The following is a 6000-nucleotide window of genomic DNA, read 5'->3' as shown; positions in this document are numbered from 1 at the left end:
TTATTACCGCCGGTTTATCCAAGATTTTTCCAAGATAGTGAAGCCGTTAAATGACCTCACTGCTGGGTACCCACCATTTAGGAAGAGTAGTGGATTTAAGGATAACAGTGGTCAGTACTTCAAACCAAAAGAACCTTTTGGAGGGAGGTGGACAGACAGCTGTCAGCAAGCTTTTGAAGCAATTATTGACAAGCTCACTACAGCCCCAGTATTAGGTTTTGCCAACCCAAAGCTACCGTATGTATTACATACAGATGCAAGTACAATTGGGCTAGGAGCAGCGCTCTATCAAGAGCAGGAAGGGGAAATGCGTGTTATTGCATATGCTAGCCGTGGACTGTCGAAGAGCGAATCTCGCTATCCAGCTCACAAACTCGAGTTTCTGGCACTAAAGTGGGCTGTAACTGAGAAGTTTTGTGACTATCTGTATGGAGGCTCTTTCACAGTGGTCACAGACAGCAACCCACTGACATATATTCTGACCACGGCTAAGTTAGATGCAACAAGCTACCGCTGGTTGTCGGCCCTTTCCACCTTCACGTTCCAACTTCAGTACAGAGCAGGGAAACGCAACCTCGACGCTGATGGCCTTTCACGGCGTCCTCATGCTGAACCTGTTAATGATCTGGTTTCTCAGAAAGAGGAAGAGCGAATCAGTCAGTTCATAAAACACCACTTGCCTGAGTCTGATGATTGCACTCGTATCTCCCATGACACTGTGAGAGCAGTATGTGAGAAACACCTAGTCTGCTCACCTGTGAACACCAATGAAAAGGGTTCAGGTGTTCCTCTTGTAACCTCTCTTGCTATGTCGGCAGAAGCAGTTCCAGACAGCTTTGAGCAGTTCGATGGGTTTCCTGTCATTTCCAGCATATCTGAAGAGGATTTGAAACAAAAGCAGAGAGCCGATCCGGCGATCTGTGAAGTTATTCATCAGTTAGAAACTGGTGAAACCTCTCCTCCAGCTGTAAGAGGGGAACTGCCAGAGTTTCCCATCTTTCTGCGAGAGATAAACAAACTTGAGCTGCGGAACGAAATTCTCTACAGGAAGAGGCAAGTTGGTGAAGAAACCCATTATCAGCTAGTCCTGCCCAAGGAGTTGAGAGGCATGGTTATGCAAAGCCTTCATGATGACATGGGTCATTTGGGTATTGACCGGACCCTTGGCCTTGCACGACTCAGATTCTTTTGGCCCAGAATGGCTTCCGACATTGAGAAAAAGATTAAGAGTTGCAGCCGCTGTGTCTTTCGAAAAGCACTTCCAGAAAAGGCAGCCCCCTAGTGAACATTCAGGTGACCAGACCCCTTGAGTTAATGTGTATAGACTTTCTGTCAATTGAGCCAGACCGAAGTAATACAAAAGATGTCCTTGTGATCACTGACTTTTTTACTAAGTATGCTGTGGCAATTCCAACTCCTAATCAGAAGGCTAGAACAGTAGCCAAGTGCCTATGGGAAAACTTTATAGTCCACTATGGCATCCCTGAGAAACTGCATAGTGACCAAGGGCCAGATTTTGAGTCCAAGACGATTAAAGAGCTCTGTGATCTTGCGGGGATCCATAAAGTCCGGACCACACCATACCATCCAAGGGGAAATCCTGTGGAAAGGTTTAACAGGACACTTCTTAGTATGCTTGGGACTCTGGAGCATGAAGACAAAAATCACTGGCGAGACTTTGTGAGGCCGTTAGTGCATGCATATAACTGTACAAAACACGAAACAACAGGTTTCACACCATATGAGTTGATGTTTGGGCGGCAACCTCGTTTGCCAATTGATCTTGCCTTTAATGTCCCATTGAATCATAGCCACCAAAGATCTCACTCTCAGTATGTTCAAGCTCTGAAAACCAAACTACAAGAGAGTTACCAACTGGTTGCCAGAAATGCTGCAAAAACAGCTGAAAGGAACAAAACCAAGTTTGACAGACATGTCATTGAATCTACATTAGATGTTGGTGATCGTGTGCTAGTGAGAAACGTACGCCTAAGAGGAAAACATAAGCTGGCTGACAAATGGGAAGCTGTTGTTCATGTTGTTGTTAATCGGAAGGGTGACCTTCCAGTTTACACAGTCAAGCCAGAAAACAAAGATGGTCCCCTTAGAACCCTGCACAGGGATCTTTTGTTACCATGTGGTTTCTTACCAGCCCTTAAAGAGGAAACTCCTGGTGTGCCAAGCAAACCTCGAAGGCCGAGCACACGTCAGCATCCAGACCCAAATCCTGATGAGCAGGAGCCAGAGTTGAACTCTGATGAAGAGGATGACTATTTGTCATATTCCGTTCAAGACCCAATCTTGACAACCATAAGGTCCACTCAGGAAAATGAAATGATTATACCTCCAAGAGAGCAGTCTCATTCGTCTGTTGAGCAAACCTGTTCAGATATAGTAACATTTTCTGACATCACTCCAGAGATACCTGTTGAAACCCTACCTGGAAATCCAACTTTTCTGGAAAGAGACTCCTTACCTGAAATGGATATACATACAATGGACAAACCTGGAGAGGAAAACCTACCTGAACAAACATCTGACGAACCTATGGAAGGAACAGAACCTGAAACAGCTACTGCTAGTGCTGAAGAAGTGCCTGGTTTAGTGAATGAACGGAGTACAGAGAGATGTAGTGAATCTGAACCTTTGGAAGATGGTGAGGTAACGCCTCAAAAGGGAGCAAGCAACAATGAAAGTGAAACACAATGTGCATTGAGAAGATCCTCAAGACAGAAAGAAAAATCAAAAAGGTTGACATATCCAGAGCTAGGAAATCCTTTAGTGACCATTGTCCAATCACTATTTCAAAGTTTGAGCACAGTTATCACTGATTCACTTGTGGAGCCTAATTTCACAAAATTACCTGAACCCGAGATAGTGTAACCCATTAATGCTATGCACAGGGGCTTGCATAGAGTTAAGGGGGGAGGGTGTAACCCAGGTTAATATTACCTTAAAACCAATAAAAGGGTAAATAAACAATAAATGTGATGCAGCCAAATAAATAACATTAGGCATTAATTAAGTAATTTCTGTGAGTTTAATTTGTGTGCTACTCCTTTAATAAGTGCAGCAGTAACAGCCAATCAGAGTGATTCTAGCGCCGCTTGCTGGAGAGAGAGAAAAAACAGAGCGAGAGCAGTAGACCGTGAGAAGTAAAACAACAGAGAAGTCCGAAAACCGAGTGAGGAGAGACTGAGATAAAAGAGTAAAAAAGGACTGTAAAACCTAAATTCTTTTCCATATTTTGGAGGATCTTTGTTGCTTTTTGGTCCACATTGCTGGATTCTGTTTTGTTGCTTTGAACAAGGATTTGGTGAGTGAAAACTACTGTTTATAACGTGCAAATTAGCATGCATTTCCTTGTTGGTTTTTTTTGCAGCTGAATGTAACGTTATGCCTAACGTGCCAGCAGCTAAACTAAGAAAGTGTGAATTATGTTGTGTATTTTGTGGGTTTAATTGTGTAAGCAAATTGAAAAGCTACGTGCAATAGGCATGGTCAAGTTGAGCCTTGTCGGTGAATGGAGACGAACGCCGCCACCATTTTAGGGTGCTGTTCTGATTTAATTTAACATTTAGCCTGTGTTTAGGTGCTAGTCCTCCTCAGGTAACTTTTGTTTAATATGTAAAAGACTAAACTGTGTGAATGTGTATTGCCCTGTTGTGAAACAGGCCAGGTTTTTTTGTCGGGAGGAGCTGCTTGGTGTTTATGCACGTGGAGCGGGGAAAGAAGATGGCGAGCCACCCATAGGAGAAACTGCGTCGGATACGGATCTGTTTCCACAAGACCAACATATATTCGAGGGACACTGATTCATTCACCTGAATCGTGGTAGGACTGAAACTTTATTATTTTGCTGCAGTGTGCAGTGAAGCTCATCTGGACTCTTAAAGGACTTAACAAAGGGACTAATTTAAGTTGTGAGATTGAGTTGTAGATGATTGCTGATTTGTGAAGTTGTGTTCCAAATCTGAATTTTGTGGTATTGTAATTTTCATTATTTTGCCGAATTGGTGATGCAAATGTTTTTCTTTTGGTTTTTTTTGTAAACTAAAACCCAAAAACCTATTGGTTAAGTGGACTAAAGAGAAGGTGAGAAAACTCTTAAGATAGGCCTTACTAAGATAAAATGGGAACTTAAAGCTGAGTTAACTCAATGAGAAAACGAGGGACTAAATAACAACTTAAAGGACTCTAAGTTGAAAATTATTTTGAACTCAACTAGATTTAACGCAAACCAAAGAGAGGTAAAAATAGGAGGAATAACACGTCTCCTGAGAGCTGGACATTATAAATGTGAAATATTTCCAAGAAACTGAGGGTATATTTTCTTTTCGTGTATGTGTGTGATTTGGTGCCACCTGTGTATGTTTACTACTAACTCTTCTATATAAATAAGCCGGCAGTTCAAACTTACTTCTTGGTCTGTGGTCTGTTATTACTGAGGTCTAGTTACAAACTGCTCCTCCGAACCTAGACTCTGGTCTAAGCAATCACTAATATCTAGTGTGTTACACATAGTTTATAATCAATTGTTACCAGATTTGTTATTTGAAGATCTGTGTCTGGAATGAGCTCAACTTTTCTTTTGTGTTCATGACAGCAAAAATCTTTTATGGTATACCTTCAGTTTGTTTGTAAAAATCAACATTAGGATCTGATGTTTTTACCCACCCAGTAGATTCATTGCATTTTCTGGTCCAATGCCCCAACTTCTCCCACCTGACATGTTTAGATTTGACCAATGAGACATACGGATCTAAATTTGGTTCCTGAAACAGAGTTTGACAACGTGGATCTTTCACAATCACTGAGACAGCTCATCGATTACTCATTATTAACTTTGAATGTGTTTTATCTTGGCTCTCTCTTAACCATTGGCCTCACACTCTTTTTGTGCTCTGAGAGAGATATGTGACCTGCAGTGTAGGTCTTGTGACGTCATGATATGAGTGTGTGTGTGTGTGTGTGTCTGTGAAGGGAGTTCTGGCCTGATAAGCATATGCTAAAACTCCGGTCGCTGATTTCTGGCTTAATGCCTTGGATGAAACTGTCTCTCCAGTGGGAGATTGTCCCCCCACATAGCCTCTGATCTACGAAGTCCACTGTGTGTTTTGTGGACCAGTGTGAGTCTGGCTACATATTCTGCCACAGTCTGTGTCGAAGTTCTGATAGAGTCTCTCCGCGCCTGAATCCTGGATGGATTCTGTTGTTGTTGAGGCTGCTGCGGCTGCTCGTGGTGCCGGCTGGTCTTCTCATAGCGCCGGCTGCTGTCTTCTGGGTGGAGCCGAGTCCAGATCAGGATCTAGTTTGAGGCACTGAGACGTAGAGGTGTTTAGTGATTCTGTCCCTGCCTAAGTTTTCTGTCCCTAATGTTTACATATAATATACTATCCAATCTGCTCTGCTTCTATCTTTTGAGCTCTTGCTATTGGTTGAACTAATTTTCCCATTTTATCTCTTAAAACAAATTCCCCAAAAAGGACAAAAGGCATCATGCCTTTGTTGTGTTGTGATGCTGATTTCACAATTTTTCTTTATATTTAGAATTTGTCCATCTCCCAATTTACATGGACCTTGAATCTCACTGTTTCTTTAAAGAGTTTTACAGATCCAAAATGAATGTCCCTTTAATTTTCTTGGGAACCTTTAAATGGTCAAAGAGGAAAAACTTAATTTTCTGCAGTTAAATATTCACTCTCTCTCCTTTTCTTTCTTTTTTTCTTCACAATTCATTCACACACATGCATGTAACTTCATGCATCAGACCAGTCCCAGACTCAAGTCTCCTGGCTGTAGCTCTTATCCTAAAGTGTATGTAACTTCATGCATCAGACGAGTCCCGGACTCAAGTCTCCTGGCTACAGCCTTTAACACGTGCAACCTTTCATTTCTCCCATTCAACCCTGCATGCATTACTAGACGAGTCCCGAACTCAAGTCTCCTGGATATAGCTCTTTAACCTGAAGCTCTGGCGATTCTGCAGTGGTCTTTACC

Source organism: Dicentrarchus labrax, unplaced genomic scaffold (assembly GCF_905237075.1).
Source record: "Dicentrarchus labrax unplaced genomic scaffold, dlabrax2021, whole genome shotgun sequence".
NCBI classification, from domain to species: domain Eukaryota; kingdom Metazoa; phylum Chordata; class Actinopteri; family Moronidae; genus Dicentrarchus; species Dicentrarchus labrax.
The sequence above is the reverse complement of the archived record's forward strand: the minus strand, read 5'-3'. Positions refer to the sequence as shown.